Here is a 24,942-nt window from a genome sequence, read left to right as displayed (position 1 = left end):
CTGGTATCAAGTCAATCTTAAATGTTTCACTAACCAGTTTAATTTCTCGATTCTGACATATATTATCTGCTGAAATTAATTTACCGTTTGCTAATTCGAGTAAAAATTTACTATCCAAAGGCGTCAATGGACAACTTAATTTAGCACAAAAATCTCTACTCATATAGCTTCTATCCACACCCGAATCAAATAAAACGTAAGCAGATTTATTGTCAATAAGAAACGTACCCGTAACAAGCTCCGGGTCTTCCTGTGCCTCTGCCGCATTAATATTGAAAACTCTTCCGCGGCCTTGTCCATTCGTGTTCTCCTGGTTCGGGCAATTTCTAATAATGTGGCCCGGTTTTCCACATTTATAACAAACTACATTGGCATAACTTGCTCCGATACTACTTGCTCTGCCATTACTCGTTCCGACACCATTTGTTCCTTTCATTCTATTAACCCCTGGTCTGTAGACCTCACACTTCGTCGCGCTATGACCATTTCTTTTACACTTGTTGCAAAATTTGGTGCAGAACCCCGAGTGATACTTTTCACACCTTTGGCATAGCTGCTTCTGATTGTTGTTGTTGTTGTTGCTGTTATTATTGTTGTTGGGATTATTGTTGTAGTTGATGTTGTTGTTGTTATTGTTGTTGTTGTTGTTGTTGTTGTTGTTGTTGTTGTTGTTGTTGTTGTTGTTGGGCCGTTTGTTATAATTGCGATTGATGTTGCGATTGTTGGGATAATTGTTGCGTTTATTGTTGTAATTACTGTTGTTGTTGTTGTATTGGTGATTCTTATCACCGTTTTCCTCCCACTTTCTTTTGACTTGCTTCACATTGGCCTCTTCAGCAGTCTGTTCTTTAATTCTTTCTTCAATCTGGTTCACTAGTTTGTGAGCCATTCTACATGCCTGTTGTATGGAGGCGGGCTCGTGTGAACTTATATCTTCTTGGATTCTTTCCGGTAATCCTTTCACAAACGCGTCGATCTTCTCTTCCTCATCTTCGAATGCTCCCGGACACAATAGGCACAATTCTGTGAATCGTCTTTCGTACGTGGTAATATTAAATCCTTGGGTTCGTAACCCTCTAAGTTCTATCTTGAGCTTATTGACCTCGGTTCTGGGACGGTACTTCTCGTTCATCAAGTGCTTGAATGCTGACCACGGTAGTGCGTACGCATCGTCTTGTCCCACTTGCTCTAGATAGGTATTCCACCATGTTAACGCAGAACCTGTGAAGGTATGCGTAGCGTACTTTACTTTGTCCTCTTCAGTACACTTACTTATGGCAAACACCGATTCGACCTTCTCGGTCCACCGTTTCAATCCGATCGGTCCTTCGGTTCCATCAAATTCCAAAGGTTTGCAGGCAGTGAATTCTTTGTAGGTGCATCCTACACGATTTCCTGTACTGCTAGATCCAAGGTTATTGTTGGTATGTAGCACAGCCTGTATTGCGGCTATGTTTGAAGCTATAAAAGTACGGAATTCCTCTTCATTCATATTCACGGTGTGTCGAGTAGTCGGTGCCATTTCCTTCAAAATAGTCAAATGGAACAAGTTAATCATACAGAATATTAAGAGTAGTTAATAGTATTTCGTAGCATAATATGAACTCATTTATAAAAGCTTTTTCTTCATATTAGCGTTTTATAAGTTTAAATTAGGGTAGTACCTACCCGTTAAGTTCATACTTAGTAGCTAATATACAATTCAACTACTACAATTCTATATGAAAAACTGATTATAATAATATTTCGCGTTCAAACTTTTATACAATATTTTACAAACTTACAATACCGCTTATTTTACATAAAGCATGAAATATAGCACACAATAACTTTGATACAAGATAGTTGTAAAGATAATTCTAGCTAGTACACAAGTCGTTCAGCAAAGGCAATAAAGACACGTAATTCATACGTCCAGAAACAAGTCATGCATTCTGGTTTTACTAGGACTACTTCCCATCCTTGGTCTTGTGGAACATAACCGTTATGGCCGTTGATAAGACAGCGTGTTGTAACGTCGTCAAAGGGACGAGGGTTACGTAATGTCCAACAGTCCCGTAACAATCTAAAAACCTCATTTCTTTCCCCAATTACCGACTCCGTCACTTGTGGGAACGTTTTGTTTAATAGTTGTAGGCCGATGTTCTTGTTCTCACTTTGGTGAGAAGCGAACATTACTAATCCGTAAGCATAACATGCTTCTTTATGTTGCATGTTAGCCGCTTTTTCTAAATCACGAAGTCCAATATTCGGATATATTGAGTCAAAATAATTTCTTAACCCATTGCGTAAAATAGCATTTGGGTTCCCCGCAATATATGCGTCAAAGTAAACACATCGTAACTTATGGATTTCCCAATGTGATATCCCCCATCTTTCGAACGAAAGCCTTTTATAAACCAAGGCATTCTTGGAACGTTCTTCGAATGTCTTACAAACCGATCTCGCCTTAAATAGTTGTGCCGAAGAATTCTGACCGACTCTAGACAAGATTTCATCAATCATGTCTCCGGGTAGGTCTCTTAAAATATCGGGTTGTCTATCCATTTTGTGTTTTTATACTGTAAAATAGACAAGAGTTAGCTTCATAAAAAAAATACTTATTTAATACAAGCAATTTTTACATATATCATAAAGCATAAGCACACTATATTACATATATTACACCACACGAATACAACTATCTTATTCCGACTCGCTTGTTTCTTCTTCTTTGGTTTTGGTTTGTTTTGCCAAGTTTCTAGGGATATATGATGTTCCCCTAATACGAGCCGTAATTTTCCACATTGGTTTAGAAAAACCTGGTGGTTTAGAGGTTCCCGGGTCATTGTTACAACTTAAGGTCTTCGGGGGTTGACGATACATATAAAGTTCATCGGGGTTGGAATTAGATTTCTCTATTTTTATGCCTTTTCCCTTATTATTTTCTTTTGCCTTTTTAAATTCAGTTGGGGTAATTTCTATAACATCATCGGAATTCTCGTCGGAATCCGATTCATCGGAGAATTGGTAATCCTCCCAATATTTTGCTTCCTTGGCGAAAACACCATTGACCATAATTAACCTTGGTCGGTTGGTTGAGGATTTTCTTTTACTTAACCGTTTTATTATTTCCTCCGCCGGTTCTATTTCTTCATCTGGTTCCGATTCTTCTTCCGGTTCCGATTCTTCTTCCGGTTCCGACTCTTCTTCCGGTTCCTCTTCGGGAACTTGTGAATCAGTCCACGAATCATTCCAATTTACATTTGACTCTTCATTATTATTAGGTGAGTCAATGGGACTTGTTCTAGAGGTAGACATCTATCACATAATATCAAACGCGTTAAGAGATTAATATATCACATAATATTCACATGTTAAAAATATATAGTTTCCAACAAAATTAGTTAAGCAATCATTTCTCAAGTAAACACGGTCGAAGTCCAGACTCACTAATGCATCCTAACAAACTCGATAAGACACACTAATGCAAAATTCTGATTCTCTAAGACCAACGCTCGGATACCAACTGAAATGTCCCGTTCTTATTGATTAAAAACGTTCCATATTAATTGATTTCGTTGCGAGGTTTTGACCTCTATATGAGACGTTTTTCAAAGACTGAATTCATTTTTAAAACAAACCATAACCTTTATTTCATAAATAAAGGTTTAAAAAGCTTTACGTAGATTATCAAATAATGATAATCTAAAATATCCTGTTTACACACGACCATTACATAATGGTTTACAATACAAATATGTTACATCGAAATCAGTTTCTTGAATGCAATTTTTACACAATATCATACAAACATGGACTCCAAATCTTGTCCTTATTTTAGTATGCAACAGCGGAAGCTCTTAATATTCACCTGAGAATAAACATGCTTTAAACGTCAACAAAAATGTTGGTGAGTTATAGGTTTAACCTATATATATCAAATCGTAACAATAGACCACAAGATTTCATATTTCAATATACATCCCATACATAGAGATAAAAATCATTCATATGGTGAACACCTGGTAACCGACATTAACAAGATGCATATATAAGAATATCCCCATCATTCCGGGACACCCTTCGGATATGATATAAATTTCGAAGTACTAAAGCATCCGGTACTTCGGATGGGGTTTGTTAGGCCCAATAGATCTATCTTTAGGATTCGCGTCAATTAGGGTGTCTGTTCCCTAATTCTTAGATTACCAGACTTAATAAAAAGGGGCATATTCGATTTCGATAATTCAACCATAGAATGCAGTTTCACGTACTTGTGTCTATTTTGTAAATCATTTATAAAACCTGCATGTATTCTCATCCCAAAAATATTAGATTTTAAAAGTGGGACTATAACTCACTTTCACAGATTTTTACTTCGTCGGGAAGTAAGACTTGGCCACTGGTTGATTCACGAACCTATAACAATATATACATATATATCAAAGTATGTTCAAAATATATTTACAACACTTTTAATATATTTTGATGTTTTAAGTTTATTAAGTCAGCTGTCCTCGTTAGTAACCTACAACTAGTTGTCCACAGTTAGATGTACATAAATAAATCGATAAATATTATCTTGAATCAATCCACGACCCAGTGTATACGTATCTCAGTATTGATCACAACTCAAACTATATATATTTTGGAATCAACCTCAACCCTGTATAGCTAACTCCAACATTCACATATAGAGTGTCTATGGTTGTTCCGAAATATATATAGATGTGTCGACATGATAGGTCGAAACATTGTATACGTGTCTATGGTATCTCAAGATTACATAATATACAATACAAGTTGATTAAGTTATGGTTGGAATAGATTTGTTACCAATTTTCACGTAGCTAAAATGAGAAAAATTATCCAATCTTGTTTTACCCATAACTTCTTCATTTTAAATCCGTTTTGAGTGAATCAAATTGCTATGGTTTCATATTGAACTCTATTTTATGAATCTAAACAGAAAAAGTATAGGTTTATAGTCGGAAAAATAAGTTACAAGTCGTTTTTGTAAAGGTAGTCATTTCAGTCGAAAGAACGACGTCTAGATGACCATTTTAGAAAACATACTTCCACTTTGAGTTTAACCATAATTTTTAGATATAGTTTCATGTTCATAATAAAAATAATTTTCTCAGAATAACAACTTTTAAATCAAAGTTTATCGTAGTTTTTAATTAACTAACCCAAAACAGCCCGCGGTGTTACTACGACGACGTAAATCCGGTTTTACGGTGTTTTTCGTGTTTCCTGGTTTTAAATCATTAAGTTAGCATATCATATAGATATAGAACATATGTTTAGTTGATTTTAAAAGTCAAGTTAGAAGGATTAACTTTTGTTTGCGAACAAGTTTAGAATTAACTAAACTATATTCTAGTGATTACAAGTTTAAACCTTCGAATAAGATAGCTTTATATGTATGAATCGAATGATGTTATGAACATCATTACTACCTTAAGTTCCTTGGATAAACCTACTGGAAAAGAGAAAAATGGATCTAGCTTCAACGGATCCTTGGATGGCTCGAAGTTCTTGAAGCAGAATCATGACACGAAAACAAGTTCAAGTAAGATCATCACTTGAAATAAGATTGTTATAGTTATAGAAATTGAACCAAAGTTTGAATATGATTATTACATTGTATTAGAATGATAACCTACTGTAAGAAACAAAGATTTCTTGAGGTTGGATGATCACCTTACAAGATTGGAAGTGAGCTAGCAAACTTGAAAGTATTCTTGATTTTATGAAACTAGAACTTTTGGAATTTATGAAGAACACTTAGAACTTGAAGATAGAACTTGAGAGAGATCAATTAGATGAAGAAAATTGAAGAATTAAAGTGTTTGCAGGTGTTTTTGGTCGTTGGTGTATGGATTAGATATAAAGGATATGTAATTTTGTTTTCATGTAAATAAGTCATGAATGATTACTCATATTTTTGTAATTTTATGAGATATTTCATGCTAGTTGCCAAATGATGGTTCCCACATGTGTTAGGTGACTCACATGGGCTGCTAAGAGCCGATCATTGGAGTGTATATACCAATAGTACATACATCTAAAAGCTGTGTATTGTACGAGTACGAATACGGGTGCATACGAGTAGAATTGTTGATGAAACTGAACGAGGATGTAATTGTAAGCATTTTTGTTAAGTAGAAGTATTTTGATAAGGGTATTGAAGTCTTTAAAAAGTGTATAAATACATATTAAAACACTACATGTATATACATTTTAACTGAGTCGTTAAGTCATCGTTAGTCGTTACATGTAAGTGTTGTTTTGAAACCTTTAGGTTAACGATCTTGTTAAATGTTGTTAACCCAATGTTTATAATATCAAATGAGATTTTAAATTATTATATTATCATGATATTATCATGTATGAATATCTCTTAATATGATATATATACATTAAATGTCTTTACAACGATAATCGTTACATATATGTCTCGTTTAAAAATCATTAAGTTAGTAGTCTTGTTTTTATATATGTAGTTCATTGTTAATATACTTAATGATATGTTTACTTATCATAGTATCATGTTAACTTATTATATATCCATATATATGTCATCATATAGTTTTTACAAGTTTTAACGTTCGTGAATCACCGGTCAACTTGGGTGGTCAATTGTCTATATGAAACATATTTTAATTAATCAAGTCTTAACAAGTTTGATTGCTTAACATGTTGGAAACATTTAATCATGTAAATATCAATCTCAATTAATATATATAAACATGGAAAAGTTCGGGTCATTACAGTTTCATCCTTAAACTGAGGATGAGAAGAACTGTGATCCAAACACTCTGTAGAGTAATGAAAAAATTTGATAAAATTAATCAAAGGAGTTTTGAAAAAGCTTTAAACGTTTGATGTGACAACATAAACGGAACGAAGTTCTTAATAAATTTAGAAGTATGTACAACGTGTACCATTTTTTTATAAAACAAATTGACTTAATCAAACAGCTCAATAAATGAGTGATTTTAAAATAATTTTGAAGGTATGATTTAGTATATACTAGCCAAAATAGGTAAGAGTAAATTTATTCATTTGAATTCATACGTACATATATGATTTTATAAGTTGTATACATGACAAAATATTTTATTACTTCTATTCGCCCATAATCCCGTGAGGACCGCCCAATTAAACAAATGTGTAAAACTCTCGATGATAACAGAGTATCTGTATTTCAGAGGTTACAAGTTGAAGTAAGATCATGGAAGATCGAGTGAAGGACTTGAATCGTCGTGCGACATTTGACCAACAAATGTTACGAGGTCATGAAAACCAATGAGTTATATGTTGTTTTGACTATTATCAGGACATAAGTCCTTAGGCCAAAACTGTTCCCGAGCGAAGCTGTTGCTAACAAGCGAGTTATGAAGGATAGAGCATGAGATAGACAATCTAGTTAAAATGAACTTCTCGTATATCAATAAATAAGATAATGAATATTTTTCCTATCCATGTAATACATCAGAACTTCTGAACGAGTAGTGTAAAAATTTTCTTTGACTCGCTTTCTATTCCTCATGTCACAATATTGGGACTTCTTTATGAATTAACGTAATATAATCACGTTGGCCTGACGCCATTATATTTCACTAATTCATAGTTCCATTCCAATAGCACTACATGAGGTCAGGACACGCGATCAACCTCGAATTTCCACACAATTTTTCTAAAACGATTTCTTAAACAATGTGCTAAGGATATCACAAGAGGCAAAACATCCAAGGTAATGAATAGCAGTAACGATGACATAGAAATGTCTTCAAAGTACCAAGAATCTCTAAAAGTCAAGAATGACGTTTTCCGGTTCAAAAACCAAAGCACATAGGCACAACGGCACAAAGGCATGTAATATAACAAGAATGTTATATACCTAAACATAATAGCTGACATTGAAATGTCGAGCCTTTAGAAGTCAAGAATGACATCTCACGTAATATAACTCAAACGTCATATACATAACCATAATAGATGACATAGAAATGTCGGAAATTTCAGAAGTCCCGAATGACATCCCTCGGTTTCACCATCCGAGGTGTTCATATAAGGATCAGTTCGCAAGAGTCGAAGTATACGTTTAAATCGGAATGGGAGTTCCTCCCGGATTAGGAACATAATAGAGATGTATGTATGATAACAATATACATACCAATACGATACAAGTAATCACATATAATAATATATTATTGGCCGGACTGTAGACTAGACTCACTAATGCACCCTATTGACTCGGGTAACGACATCAATGCAGCCTAATTCCCTACAACCAGAGCTCTGATACCAACTTTAACGACTCGTCAAAGTACACTTGACGACCATCGTTATCTTGGTCCCACAGCTTGATCATAACTCTATATGAATTTAATAAATAACCTTGCATTCTTTATTTAAAAATGATTTCCTATAAAGAAAACCTATCAAAATATGTAAGTTTAGAAAAACCATACATTATTACTTAACCAAAAGTTGACTAAAACAAAGTCAACAACATCCACTATTAAATGTATCAAAATAGAATGAAAGTTATTGTTTAACAAAATCTGCCATCATAAATATGCAGACTCTCTAAGCACAGCGGAAGCAATCAATCATGAACCTGAGAATAAAACATGCGAGTAACTGTCAACAAAAAATGTTGAGTGAATTATAGGTTTAATATTGCAAATAATATTTAATTTAAACCGTAAAAATTTATGTTTGAAAACATAAAAACTCCTTTTTGGACCACAAAATTATATGCTAGAAAACATATAAAAATATTATTCCATTTACCGTGAGCCACCTGGTAACCACTTAACCATTTATTTACCCTTGCCAAACACAATAAATAATATACACCGAACAAGTGTATCTACAACAAATTACGAAGTACTAAACATTCCGATTATAAATTACTAGCGCGACTAGCTCGAAATGGGGTTGTCAAACCCGATAGATCTATCCATAGGATTCGCGTTCACCAGTAGAAACCAATGATTACAGTTACCAGACTATGAAATATTTTTATTCAACTCACAATGAATAATTTAAACCAACCTCCACTTGTGTCCAAAATATAAAATAAATTGCATGTATTCTCATCCCAAAAGATTTAAATAGAAAAATGGGACTATAACTCACCTTAATAGCAAACGAAGTAACCATACAAATATGCGAACAACAAATGAAGTAAAGTGATCAGGAATGATCACAACGTCGACCTATAAATAAAGAAGGTCGATATAAATAACTAACTTAGGTCAAGTCTTAGTATGATAGCTATTGTACATGTTGCAAGTAGTCATAGAACAATACTCAACATGCATCGGTTTGATCGGAACAGCGTACGGACACACACTTTCTATTTTTAGAAAGTTTCTATTTTTAGCAGGTTTCCATTTTTGGAAAGTTTCTATTTTTGGAAAGTTTCTATTTTTGGAAAGTTTCTATTTTAGGAAAGTTTCTATTTTTGGAAAGTTTCTATTTTTGGAAAGTTTCCAAATTTAGAAAGTTTCTATTTTTAGAAAGCTTTAAGTTAGAAAAGTTTCCTTATTTAGAAAGTCAACAAAAGTCAACTGAAAGTCAAAGTCAACTGGAAGTCAACTCAAAAGTCAACCTCAATCAAACGTAGTCAACATAAATTTTAAAAGTATAAGTTATAATAATAATATAAGTTGTAATGTTAATTAAAGTTAAATATGTATAATTATGTCATAACATAAGTTTAATTAAATTAAAATGAATTATTAAAGTTAACATAAGTTTAAATGATATAATTAATATAACATAAGTATTTAATTAATTAATTAAATATTAGTCATAATATAAGTATTATTAATTAATAATAAATTTTAAATCATATCATAAGTATTATTAATTAATAATGAATTATTAATCATATCATAAGTTTCTAATTATAATTATTAAATCATAAGTATTTAATAATTAAATTATAATTAAATAATAACTAAGCCTTATAATAATTAAATAATTAATTAATATTTATTATAAGTCTTATAATAATAATCTTATAATATAAGTTTAATACTTATCATAAGTATTTTCCATTAATAATAAAAGTATTATTAATGATAAGTTTAATTAAAATGTTAATTAAATCATAAGTAATAATTAAATGATATAATAAATATATATCATAAGTCTTAAATTATAATAATTACTTTTTATATCATAAGTAATTAAATGATAATGAAATTCATTATTTATATCATAAGTTTAATAATTAATCACAAGTTTTAAATCAAAAGTTCATCGAGTCGTATCTTGAGCCCCGTGGGTCGGTTTTCGGCGAGCCTTACATATATCTCCGCCTAATCAAACCACCCGACACTTTGGTACACTCAAGAACACACCAATAATGGCCCACAAGTCGTGGTGGTCAGACAAGACATCACTTGAAACTTTAATTCAATCAAAATCGTGTTTTAGACGCAACGGGTGATTCGTGGCTCGGATTTAGATGACCCGAACATGAAAGTTCGTCCCATCATTGATCTTAACACACTAACACACCCTAAAGTCACCAAATATGGTCACAAAGTCGGACCAAACCTGGTTCATACCAATATCACATTTCAATCTTAACAAAATACCACTTTGATCATATCTATGGCTCCGGGAATCGAAACGACATGAATACGGAGTCTAAAATTAATGTCTTGATGAGAGGAACTCATCTAGATACTTTATTTTAACTTTTATAACAGTCACAATATCAGAAATACACGAAATAGCTGCTGTCCCAATTTTATCAAACCGAAAACATGTGTTTATGAGTAATTCTATGCATACAAACACCATTACAACAACAAGTAATCATCATACTATTAAAATATAATCAAAATACAGAAAAATAAAGAAAAATTAAAAATCTAGGGTTAGGGTTTATACCCTAATCAAGAATCGAATGGTATGAGTGTGTAGAGATCGAAGAGAGGAATCCGTTGATGATTAAAGCTTCTTGATCCAATTAATATTTGGTTGAAGGATGATGATGATCATGATGCTAGTGGTGATGGCTAGGAGAGCAAGGAGAGGAGAAAGACAAAAAAAAAAAAAAAAATAGAATGTGAAATGAGGAGTGAAAACTAGGTTTTGTTCCATAAAATCACTAGTTTGGAAAAATGGCACAAACACCCCCTCCCCATGGGGTGATGGCCGGCTCTAGCAAGAGGGTGGGCCCCTTTTATGGCCCAAAATTGATAAATGACTAATTGCTTGTGGCCCGAACGCCCGATCGAAGACCGAAACGCGAAAACGCTACTACGCGATTGATTTTTCGGAGAGATAACAACTACGCGACGGATAAAATATATAAACACTATATATGATCATATGACATTAAAATATCATATTTAAAATAATTAGGACTTAAAAATCACAAAAGCTCGACCGTTGGTTTGAAAACCGAAAAGATTCGCCGGATAGAAATTCGCGACACGTAGAAACGTACAATTAAAGATATGAATACAAATATTCATATAACACATAATAATTAATATATTATTACAAATATAATAATATAGGTCATAGAAATGACGTGGCACGAATAACAGTTAACGGTCGTTAAATAATTAACGGTAAAAGATAACGGAAAAAGTAGGGTCGTTACAAATATCAATCTCAATTAATATATATAAACATGAAAAAGTTCGGGTCACTACAGTATTCGGTTGTCGCACTTTCTATACGTGGATGATGTTATAATTCTTTCTGAGTGGCATCGACAAGAGTTACATCATATTCTTCACATTCTGGAAGTTTTTTTCCTTGTTTCGGGTCTTAAGATTAATGTTTCTAAATCCCATGTTTTTGGTATTGGAGTTGATAATGCCACGGTTCACAATTTTGCCATGAAAGCAGGTTGTAGATCGGGTTCGCTTCCTACAAAATATCTCGGCATCCCTATTGGTATGAATATGCGTTAGATTTCGAGTTGGAATTCTCTCCTATAAATTTTGTTCCAAGTTGGCTTCTTGGAAGGCGCGTCTTTTGTCGGTAAGCGGTAGACTAACCTTAATTAAATCAGTGATGGGAAGTCCTGGCATTTATTTAATGTCGGTTTTTTAGATGTCCGGTAACGATCATCAAACATCTTGAGTCTATCCGTTCTCCTTTTTTTGAGTGGCAACGAGTCAACAAAGAAAATGGTTTGGGATAAGTGGGATACTGTTTTGGTGCCTCGTGATTTTGGTAATCTAAATGTTGGAAGTTTAAATGCGTTTAATCTCGTGCTAATCCTCAAATGGCTGTGGCATTATCTCACGAACTCGTATGATTTTTGGGTTAAAGTTGTAAAATCAATTCATGGAAATGTGTTTGAATATGTCAATGATGCCAAATTGGCAACTGTATGTGGGCAAATATAGTGCATTCATGTTCTAAAGTTGTAACAGACAACTTAATCCCTTCGATCTATATGCACTTGGAGGTTGGAAATGGTTTTGAATGTTAAGTTTTGGCATGATTTGTGGATAGGAGATTCTGGTTTAACTGAGCGTTACAACCGACTGTACCACTTGGACATTAATAAAGACGACGTTGTTGCTAATAAGTTCGTAAATGGAGTTTGGCAATGGTCTTGGGTTCGCGAGGATATAGGCGGCAGAAATGAGCAATCACTAGTTTCAATGTGTGATGAGTTTCATCATGTTATCCTTCGTGACCAAGACAATAGAAGGGTGTATTCTCTTAATGCAGAGCATGTGTTTACTGTGAAATCAGCGCGTGACCATTTAGACACAGTTCTACTTCCGTCATCGACTGTTAAAACTATATGGTACAAATTCTTACATTGTAAGATTAAATTTTTTGGTGGCGTTTAAGGATGGATTCTCTACCTTTTCGTTGGAACCTATCCGCAAGAGGATTGGAGATCAATTCTATCTTTTGTCCGGTTTGCAACAATGGAGTGGAATGGCGGGATCATTTATTTTTTGGATGCTCGGTTTCAACGGAGATTTGGCAGAAGATTCGTATATGGATGGATTGCGGTATGCCTATTTTCTCATCTTGGGAAGAATTCGATAGTTGAAACGTGTCGTCTCAGCTTGCTACTACAACCAAGAATAATCGTTGCTATTTTCGTAAATCTTTGTTGGGTTCTTTGGAGCTTTCGTAACAGTATCGTGTTTAATGAACCATTTTTTAGTTGTTTTAATGTTTTTGATGTAATTAGGCTTTTTTCTTTCAGATGGCTTAAGAATATGGGTCATATAGTTTCTAATTGGAACTCATGGCTCTTATTCCCCGTTGTATTTTCTCTTTTAGTGTCTTGCTAGGGAGCTTTTTCATATATATATATATATATATATATATATATATATATATATATATATATATATATATATATATATATATATATATATATATATATATATATATATATATATATATATATATATATATGATTTTTGGACGTAAAAAAAAAGAGAATGTAAATTGATATGGACACGTGGCTCTCCTCAATTCGTTCGCACCGACCACCACACTTGGAACCTTCCTGTGATGCTCTCATCGCGCCAGGGGTTTTTTGGTTCCATCACGCCACATAGTGCCGCTATGGTGGCGTGATGGTGGGGATTTTCAGGCCATGGTGTCACGTTAAATATGGTCTAATCGCTATTAGTCTATTATCGCTAATATAATGCAAAAACGTAACACTAAGCTACGTCAATTTTGATTAATTTGACCGACTTTTGACTAAATTTAACCGATTTTTTGACTTTTGTCCGGCGTTGAACTACCTTTTCCGCCTTTAACCTGACTTATGACCGTTGACTGAATTATTAGACGCCGAGTAGTCACCAAAACATTGCAACTGCCGTCGCAACGGACGTTTTGCAACCATGGTTAAAAGTCGATTTTCCGGCAACCCTAATGGCTCCGGTCAAACCTTCTCAACTCCACTGCATGATTAGAGGTAAATCAATCCACCTTTGCAACACCTTTTCTATTAAATCAGGTTGTAGACGCTTATTAAAGTAGCTTGAATTTTGTTATTAGTAATATAAAAAAGCAACTGTTTTGAGTCGATTAGTAATATAAATCAACCTTTTCTCAACTCCCTTGATACACTATATTCTGGTTGTTCGGTTTAACGCGGATCAACCTTCTGGATCAACCTTCTAATAGCTTTAATTTTGTTTTTAGTAATATAAATCAACTGTTTTAAGTCGATTAGTTTGATCCGCGTTAAATAACTTGTTCATCTTGTACCTTTTTTTTTTGGAAATTTAGGGGTTAGGTCATGACAACTAATGGAGTATAGTTATAGTAGACTATTTCTGGCTAATTAATGGAATATACTAGACGGTGACCGGCCTCTTATATTGTATCATGATAAATAACTAATGATAATAATTTCTTTTGATCTTTACACCAAATGTTGTTTCATGGTGTTTTTGTTAAAATTCAAAGTGATTATGATATTAGTGGCCGCCCATAGATACCCTTTTCCTATTGAATTATGAATATGATCTCACAGTTATAAGTGTTGACCAGATTGCAACTAGACAAATAGAAGGAACAACTAACATAGTTTTGAACAACTAACACATAGTTTTGAACAACATTGTTATCGCTTTCTATAACCTATTCTATGTACTTGTCATTTGCATCAAGAAACTTTCATTTTTGAATGATGTTGCATAAATTCGTCCTTATGTTGTTTTTTACGGTCCATGTTAACTCGATTTCATTCAATTTCACGAGCTTTCAACCCAACAACCAGAAAATAGTGTATCAAGGAGATGCGTTTACTTCGAACGGAATTCAGGTGACCACAAATCAACGTGACAAATCGCTCAGAAATAGTGTTGGGCGAGCTTTGTACTCTGAGCCCGTTCAAATTTGGGACAAGAAGACACACAAGCTAACAGATTTCATGACCCATTTTACGTTCTCAATAAACGCACTTAATTCGTCTGAGTATGGTGATGGGTTATCATTCTTTTTAATGCCGTTTGAACCCGAGATTCCACAGGGTTCATTTGGTGGGTACCTTGGTTTGTTTAGTCCGGATACAGCTCTTAATTCAACAAACAATACAGTTGTTGCAGTCGAGTTCGATTCGTTCAAGAATTCATGGGACCCGATTGACAACCATGTGGGGATTAATGTTAATTCGATTATATCGGTGGCTAATATTTCTTGGAATGATAGCATTAAAGATGGAAGGGTAGCGAATGCATGGGTGAGTTATGATTCTACGACGTACAACTTGAGTGTTTTTCTATCGTATGATGAAGATCCGTTTTTTAACGGAAACTGCAGCCTGTGGTATGGTGTCGATCTACGAGACGTTCTACCCGAATGGGTTCGTATCGGGTTTTCGGCTGGAACTGGTGACTGGATCGAAACGCACACCGTTTATTCTTGGACGTTTAGTTCTGATTTGGGGGGAATTAGTAAAATCAGAGTGAAAAACAACACGTGGTTGACGACTGGTTTAGTTACGGGTTCAGGTGCGTTGAGTCTCGTTGTTGGGTTCTTTTGGTTCTTTATATGGAAAAAACGATCTCTTTTAAGAGACGATTTGGCTGTAGAATATGAGTTCGAAAACAGTGTGGGGCCAAAACCATACTCTTTTCTTGAACTCCGAAAGGCAACCGATGGGTTCTCAGAAGAACGAAAGCTCGGTGAAGGTGGATTTGGAGGCGTTTACAAGGGCTATTTGAGTGGCGTAAAGTCAAAGTCACCAGTTGTGGTCAAACGAGTTTCAAGTGGATCGAAACAAGGAAAAAAGAGTACGTATCGGAAGTAAAGATCATTAGTCGATTACGGCACAAAAACTTGGTGCAACTCATAGGTTGGTGTCACGAACAAGGCGATTTCCTTCTTGTTTACGAGTTTATGCCTAATGGAAGCCTTGATTCCCATTTATTCTACTCGAAATCGGTACCAAGTTCATCGGTAAGATACAAAATAGCCATGGGCCTTGCGTCCGCTTTAGTTTACCTACACGAAGAATGGGAACAATGTGTGGTGCATAGGGATATAAAGTCAAGTAATATAATGTTAGATTCAAGTTACAATGCTAAGTTAGGTGATTTTGGACTTGCACGGCTTGTGGACCATGATCTAGGGTCTCAGACCACGGTTCTAGCCGGAACCATGGGTTACTTGGCTCCCGAATGTGTCATGACAGGCAAAGCTAGTAGAGAGTCAGATGTGTATAGTTTTGGAGTTGTTGCACTAGAAATCGCGTGTGGACGAAAGCCGATAGATATTAGAGCGGGACCCGGTGAACAAAGGTTGGTCGAATGGGTTTGGAGTCTTTACGGTGAAGGGAAAGTATTGGAAGCCGTAGATAAGAGAATAAACGGCGAATTTGATAAGAAACAAATGGAGTGTTTGATAGTGGTTGGTTTGTGGTGTTGTAATCCTGATAGTAATAATAGGCCGTCGATAAAACAAGCGATAAGTGTGTTGAATTTTGAAACACCGTTGCCTTGGCTCCCGGGTAAACAACCGGTGGCTATATATTATGCGCCTCCGATGAGTATGTGTAGGTTTACGTATACGTCTTCAGTTGGTGTTAGTGAGACGGAGATGTTTGGGACGAAAGGGAGTAGTGTTGGCTCCTATCCATCGGTCTAGTTTGATATGCTAACATAAGGTTTAGTTTAGTTTTTTTTATTGTAATTTGAAACAATGTTGTAGATTTTGGATGATAATACAGAATTAACATAAATGTTATCTTTATATTTGCTTGTATGATCAAAATATATTCGTATAGGCTAGTTACATCTGATCTATAACAGGGTATGTTTGTTTTACCTACTGAATGATATAGAGATTATTAAAATACATATGAATTTTAACTCAACTAATCTTCTGTATCATACAGTGATAAACATGAACAACATCCATTTTTGACATCAAATGAGGAAGAGATGATGTTAGGATTATACGAGTGATTTTTGTCAATTACTCACCCACAAACGATAAACGAATAAATAAAGCAAAAGAGCGATTAATAAATGCATAAACGACACGGAATTTAACTTGATTACATCCCCATGCCAAAACTAAGAGAAGAGTTACTCTACTGACGCAACTAAGACGAACCGGAACACAAGTAGAAGTCCTAAAGAAATCAAGTTTCTGCGCCGTCAGGACAACTTCACGGTCACCACTCGAAGACCGTGGCCGCGATTCAAGTGTTTCCAGAAAACTCGATTACTAACCAAATCTCGCGGGCGCGAGACTTGGACCCTGATCACGAAAAACCTATATCAACAACATTCTTCGATTCATGTTTCCTTGTTTGATTCGACTTCGCCTTCCAACAGAGGAAGCATCAAATGACATCTCTTAGCTTTTCCTTTTATTTTCAACAAGCAGGGTGGTCAGCCGCGCGTTGCGGCGGTCACCCCTCGTTTACGTAAAAAAAATTTTGTAGCATCCAATTATATATTGTAATAAAAATATATTGAAGCAAAGCAGTTAATGTAACCTATAAGAAAATAATTCGTTTTAACATATTAAACATCTAATACAATTGCAAAGAAACATAGTGTCATATATTACTATATGAGTTGTAACAAATCAATTATACTGAGCTGTCCAAATTATATTGTATAATTTTTTTTTGGAGATGTATCAAATTAATTGTTATAAATAATTACTATATAACAAGTAAATAAATTTTTATACACGTAATAAAAATTACTCCGTATAAATTAGAAGAATGATTTAATAAGGTTTGAAAATTTAAGTTAGAAAAGAATGACCCAATTTTGATGTAATTTATAATTGTAATTGTAATGTAATTTGTGTTACAAATTAAAAGAATATTTTATTAATGACTCCAAGTCTTTAATTGGAGCAAGAGCTATATCTATGTAGCTAGTATTAAAAAAAGTCATCACGTGCTCCCTTCTCTATTCCTCTCTTACTTAAAAATCTACTCATCTCATTTTGCCTTTCCATTTGATTCTCTGGTCTCTGGTCTTCTTCTCAGGTAACCATCTATAATATCTTCTGAATATTTGGTCTACGAGTCTCTACATTTTTGTTGACTCTACCTTCTCTCATGTGTCTCGCTTAAAACCTGATTTTTTTCGGCGTCGTTCCGGCTTCTGGTATCCTCCGAACGTCCGGACTTTTCTTCTTTCTCTCCTTTTGTAACGACCCGACTTTTTCGACTTGCTTTGGTGCCTTGTGTTTTTGCGAAACTGCGTATTTGTGCGTACTGTTCTATCTTATACTCTGAAATCTTTATACACATGGCTTACTTTCATTTATATGTTAAAACGTGCCTTAGGAACGTAGGATACTTAACTTGATCACCTGAAACCTTTATGACCGTTAGTGTCACTTGACGTTACGAACAAACTGCGTACTGCATACACGTTTAACTTTTGTCGTAATCGGAATATTATGACTACGAAATCTTAATTATTATTTCATAATAATAATTACTTGGGTTTTTGGATGCTTAATTACGCGTAGTAATTTACTTATGCTTACTAGTTAGTCTTGTTGGACTTTCTACCTTGTTGGGCCTTAGCCTACCCTACACTAGTTAGTGGACTATTTAATTAGCCCAATTATTATTAGCTAGTGACCCATTAATATGTAAGACAAATGCCCATTTATTAGAGGGAACATACTAGCATTTATGTCAAGTATTATCCTTAATGTTGCATGGGATCCCAACATAAGCACCAACTTTAGACAACCATTAACCAAAAAGCAACTTTTTATCCCCTTTGTCCCCTCCAATTCCAACGGCCATATGGCCTCCCCCTCACCCTCATTTCCCTATAAATACAAGCCTTATTCCATCCATTTAACACTTGCTCTCATTTGTATTTCACACACTTACTCTCCTATTTTCTTTCTAGTCTTTCTCACTCTAAAACTTGTAAGTTTTTGAAATTCTTCTTCTTCTCTTATTCAATTCGTGATCATCATCATCCATGGAGGATCAAGCTTTATAGCTTTGATCTTGATTACATCTTGTAGATTCAAGCATGAATCCTTCAAGAACATGGAAGATTTAAGCTTTCTAGCTTTGAATCTTCACCTACTTTGTAGATCTACATCTTTTTAGCTTTAAATTTGTTATTTGTTTATAAAGATTCAAACTTTTATTTGTAATCTTCATGTAACTTAAAGATCCAAGCTTTATGCTTCAAGATCTTCAAGAACACCAAAGGTTCAAGCTTTCTAGCTCTGTAATCTTGCAACTTGTGTGAAAAGGATCCAAGCTCTCTAGCTTAGGGTTCCATCACTTCATTTGACTTAGATTATGTTCATGCTTGTTTGATTGATGTAAAGTTTGTAGCTTTAGTTGTAAATGGAACTTGTAATTGTGTTAAGACTAAGGATATGATGTAACTTTGGTTCATCATCCATCTAAGACTCTTAATTGAGTTGTGTTCTTACTTGGTCTTAACTTATTGTGTGTTGATGGTGTAATCTTGGTCAAGGTGATGCTAACCCATCAACGAGTTGTACACTTGAAGCTACAAGCATCAAGGATGAGAACCGTGATGAGCATCAAGTACTAAGAACCCCACTGGAGCACCTTACCTACTGTTTTTTGTATCTGATCAGACCACCTGGGCTACTGTAAAGCTGATTTTCAGTTAGTTCGGTTCGAGTAGATGATTTTCCGTTTATACCTCGTCTTAATCCGAGTTACGGTTTAGGATTTATGGCCTTCCGAAAGTCACTACACCCTTATAACGTTGTGCTGAAAATTCGGACCTACTCGCACTTAAACCATCGCCACGGTCAAACTAAGACGAGTTTGAGTCTAGAAATTGGTTAGAAACTAGAGGACTCCTATACGGAGCCATGGCCACTGATTTCGCGTCTTTTCGATTTACGTAGAGGCCGTAGCAGCTGATCAAAGTCAGCCTATTGTTTTGACCTCTATACTTGATTAACTTACTTAGCTTTTATGATGATGATGATGACACTTAAACTTATTTTATGTACTAATAGAACTTATAAAGATAACCTACTGACCTAGTAACCTTTGATTTAGGTTGACGACCTTTCGGACCGACTTACTACTTGCACACTTTCGTATCGACTTGTATTGCTTATTCACTGTGAGTTATAACTTCCCCTTTTACTTTAACTATTTTTGGGACTGAGAATACATGCGCTTTTTATGTTTTACATACTACACACGAGTACTTAAACTTTATATATGTGTGGGTGACATAACGGCACAAAGATTCCCCTTAGCTCGGTAACGTTTAACTATTGGTTCATGAACCGGTAGACGCGAATCTTAGATATGGATCCATAGGGTTTGACATTCCCACTCGGGCTAGTCGCGCTAGCATTCAACGGGTGTTTAATACTTCGAGGACATACGTACTCGCCAGGTGTACTTTTAGGGGGTGATATTTATATTTACGTTAAGTCTAGTTACCATGTGCCCACGGTTATACATATACTTTTCATACTGTTTTGAAACATTGAAATCTCGTGGTCAATCTTATATTACTGTTACAATTTAAACTATAGCTCACCAACATTATTGTTGATGTTTTTAAGCATGTTTTCTCAGGTGCTTAGAAGTATCTTGCTTCCGCTGTTAGACTTGCTGTCATGCTGTTTAGACTTGCTGTTAAGGACCTGCTGTGTTAGATATCCGCTGCATAACTTAGAGATGTCTCAATTATGGAACTTTTCTTTTGCATTCATAATTTATGTTATTTTCAAATAATGACTTTGTATCGTCCTTTGTGTCACGTTATCTTTTGTAAACACTATCATTTATGAATGCAAAACTAGTTTTCAAATAGCATGTAGTATCCGACCGTGTAAAGATCCTGTTGTTGACGAATCGTACACGATGGTTTTGTACGGGGCGTCTCATTTGGTATCAGAGCATTGGTTGTATGGAATTAGGTTGCATTAGTGAGTCTAGACCAGTCGAGTAGGATTCGCTAATAGGACTAATCTACAACTTGCTCGTTTACTTGTTTCTGTGAAACTGCTGCATGCTACTGGTAGATATTACTTCATGTTACTGCTTACTACTGCTGCATGTTACTGCTTACTTATACTGCCATATGATTTGCTGCATGCTACTGCTTACTCTTACTGCTATGTGAACTTACTGTATGTTGCTGCTTATTCTCGCTACCGCATGCTACTATCTTCTTTTTGCATGATACTTCTGTTGATACTGCTATTACTGCCATGATATGTACTGTTGTAGACGCTCTAGGCTGCTTTAGTTACTGATAATGCTAAAAACGAACATATATTTCATAGCATTATTCCTCAAGAAAGACAAGCTTTTAGTTGCAATTGTTCTATTTACAAGTGATATTCGTTTAAATAATAAAAGGTGAAGACAAAAGACAGATTCGACGATTTGAAGACGCAAACGACCAAAAAGCTCAAAAGAACAAAAGACAATCAAAAAGGTTCCAATTATTGATAAGAAACGTCTCGAAATCACAAGAGTACAAGATTCAAAACGCAAAGTACAAGATATTAAATTGTACGCAAGGACGTTCGAAAAACCGGAACCGGGACCAGAGTCAACTCTTAACGCTCGACGCAACGGACTAAAAATTACAAGTTAACTATGTATATAAATATAATATAATATATAATTAATTATATTAATTATATATATATTATATATATATATTATTAAAACCGTCGGCAGCCAGAAACTCCAAGGGTGTGAAATGAAAATACCTCTCCGCGACTCGCGGAGTTTGAAGGGCTTTTTGCCGCGAGTCGCGGAGCCCCAAAAATCATTCCTGGCTATAAATCAACCCGAATTCTGATCAAAAAAATCATCTTATTTTCTCAATCTCTCTCAATATATACGTAATATATTTATATTTATAATTTATATTTTAATTTTAATTATAATTCTAATAATAAGGGTATGTTAGCGAATGTTGTAAGGGTGTAAGTCGAAATTCTGTCCGTGTAACGCTACGCTATTTTTAATCATTGTAAGTTATGTTCAACCTTTTTATATTAATGTCTCGTAGCTAAGTTATTATTATGCTTATTTAAAACGAAGTAATCATGATGTTGGGCTAATTACTAAAATTGGGTAATTGGGCTTTGTACCATAATTGGGGTTTGGACAAAAGAACGACACTTGTGGAAACTAGACTATGGGCTATTAATGGGCTTTATATTTGTTTAACTAAATGAAAGTTTGTTAATGTTAATATAAAGATTTACAATTGGGCGTCCCTATAAATTACCATATACACTCGATCGGACACGATGGGCGGGGTATTTATATGTACGAATAATCGTTCATTTAACCGGACACGGGAATGGATTAATAGCCACTAGAATAATTAAAACAGGGGTGAAATTACATTCAAGGGTAATTGGTGTAATTGTTAACAAAGTAGTAAAACCTTGGTTTACACGCAGTCGATAACCTGGTGTATTTATTAAACAAAGTATTAAAACCTTGTTACAATTCGAATCCCCAATTAGTTGGAATATTTATCTTCGGGTATAATAATAATTTGACAAGGACACTTGCAATTTATATTTATGACTGATGGACTGTTATGGACAAAAACCAGACGGACATATTGAATAATCCAGGACAAAGGACAATTAACCCATGGGCATAAAACTAAAATCAACACGTCAAACATCATGATTACGGAAGTTTAAATAAGCATAATTCTTTTATTTCATATTTAATTTCCTTTATTTTATATTTAATTGCACTTCTAATTATCGCATTTTTATTTATTTTATTTTATCGCACTTTTAATTATCGTACTTTTTAATTATCGCAATTTAATTTTATCGCATTTTTATTATTCGCAATTTCATTATCGTTATTTACTTTACGCTTTAATTTAAAGTCTTGTATTTATTTTATATTTTACATTAGGTTTTAACTGCGACTAAAGTTTTAAAATCGACAAACCGGTCATTAAACGGTAAAAACCCCCCTTTATAATAATAATATCACTTATATATATATTTGTATTTTTATAAAAGTAAACTAATATAGCGTTGAGCTTTGTTTAAAGATTTCCCTGTGGAACGAACCGGACTTACTAAAAACTACACTACTGTACGATTAGGTACACTGCCTATAAGTGTTGTAGCAAGGTTTAAGTATATCCATTCTATAAATAAATAAATATCTTGTGTAAAATTGTATCGTATTTAATAGTATTTTCCTAGTAAAATAATAACTATTTTATATACACCTCGTTCGACATCAAGTATTTTTGGCGCCGCTGCCGGGGAGCTATCTTAAAAGCCGGAAGCGCAACGCTAATATAGAAAAAAAAAAAAAAAAAAAGATTTTTATCTACTTTTATTAAAAGTCGTTTTTGTAAAAATACGTTTTAATTATTCAAAAATATAAAAAGAAAAACAAAAATATAAGTATTTTTAGGATTTTGTTAAATATTTAAGTTTTATAAGTTTCTTTATCTTTATTTTAATTTATAAAAATATAAATTTTATTAAAAATCGTTTATTTAAACTAAAAACAGAAAACAGAAAATAATAAAAAAAAAAAAAATAAATAAAGAAAACGCGTAAAAGTGAAACCTGTCAACTGTTTTTCTGAACCCCGCGACTTGCGGGGTTTTCCTCTTTATTTGCCGCGACTCGCGGAGGTCTTCTGACACACGGACAAAACCCTAAAGTTGCATTAATTACGGAGTTTTAATTTATTATTATTATTATTTAACTTAATTATTATTATTATTATTATTAATTTTAGTTTTATTTTTACTTTTTACTTTATATATGTATTTTATTTAATTAGTTTTATTAAAATTGTAAAATTAGTAGTTTTTATTAAATAAATAATATAAAAATAATATTTTTTATAAAAATTGTACTTTTTACAACTTTTTGTATATTTTTATATTTTGTACCTTTTTAATCGTTGTAGCGTAATATTTGTATTTTTAGCTCATAATTAATTTTAAACTTAGTTTTTGCTATAGTTATTTTTACTCCTATATTTTTAGGCTTTGCCGTAGAATTCCTTAAGTGCTTTTTCTTTAGACTAAGATTTAGGTGCTTTAGAATTTTGCGACACCTTTTTAAGTTTTAGTTTCTTTTTAAGTTATTTTCATTTGGGATTTAGTTTTTCCTGTAAGCTTTAATATTTTTAGACACCTTTTACTATGTATCAATTATCATTCCAATTAGTAATTTCAATTTGCGATTATAATTTTAAGTTAGTTGTAGTAATAAGGTTAGGTTAGTTAAGTATTTTTAAGTTTTTTTTAAGTTTCTTTTATTTTTCCGTCACCTTTTATTTTTCAACCATTTTTCCTTTTTCGACCTTTTTCGACGAACTCTTTTTCTCTCTTATTTCTCGCCATTCTAGTTTTTAGGACTTAGAATTTTTTCTACTTCTTATCTAAATTTCTTAAAATTACGAAAATTTATTTTGAGTGGTTAAATTAATAGACATCAAAATTTTCTGGTTCGTAGTAATAGTTGGATTTGTACGTGGACCGGGTTATTGGAGCCAAACAGTCCTCAATTATATTGAGACCAAACGAATCCTGCCCCTCTGCTGCATCTTTTGGCTATTCGAAACGTGGGCAAAATCAGAAAAGTCTATTGATTGGATAACTTATTATAATTTTTCTTTCCTTTTAAAAACTAATAGGATATTCTGTGAATGCACCGAGCAAGACGTTCACCACCTTTTGTACGTTCACCACCTGTAACTCGATCAAGACATCGTTTAACAAATATAACCGCCGTTGATTTTTCTTTAGAATCGTCATCCAGTCGACCAAGTACTTCAGTTCAAATTTCCGATAATCCATTTTTTGAAACAAACCTCACAATTGAGAATCCAGAAAATATTCAGGAACGGTTCATAGATCCTGAACCATTAAACTTTCCTCCGGAACCACCAATCATTCAAACAGAGATTGTTGAGGAACGAACTATTAAATCAGAACC

At 33.9% G+C, this 24,942-nt stretch overlaps 1 pseudogene; it reads left to right on the top strand.

Annotated features, from left to right (window-relative positions):
* The first annotated feature begins 14,680 nt into the window (after window positions 1–14,680).
* On the top strand, window positions 14,681–16,664 carry LOC139896647 (L-type lectin-domain containing receptor kinase IX.1-like; annotated as a pseudogene).
* The last annotated feature ends 8,278 nt before the right edge of the window (window positions 16,665–24,942 follow it).

Source organism: Rutidosis leptorrhynchoides, chromosome 3, assembly GCF_046630445.1.
Source record: "Rutidosis leptorrhynchoides isolate AG116_Rl617_1_P2 chromosome 3, CSIRO_AGI_Rlap_v1, whole genome shotgun sequence".
Classification (NCBI taxonomy): domain Eukaryota; kingdom Viridiplantae; phylum Streptophyta; class Magnoliopsida; order Asterales; family Asteraceae; genus Rutidosis; species Rutidosis leptorrhynchoides.
Note: the sequence above shows the minus strand (reverse complement) of the source record. Positions and strands in the feature narration are given on the sequence as shown.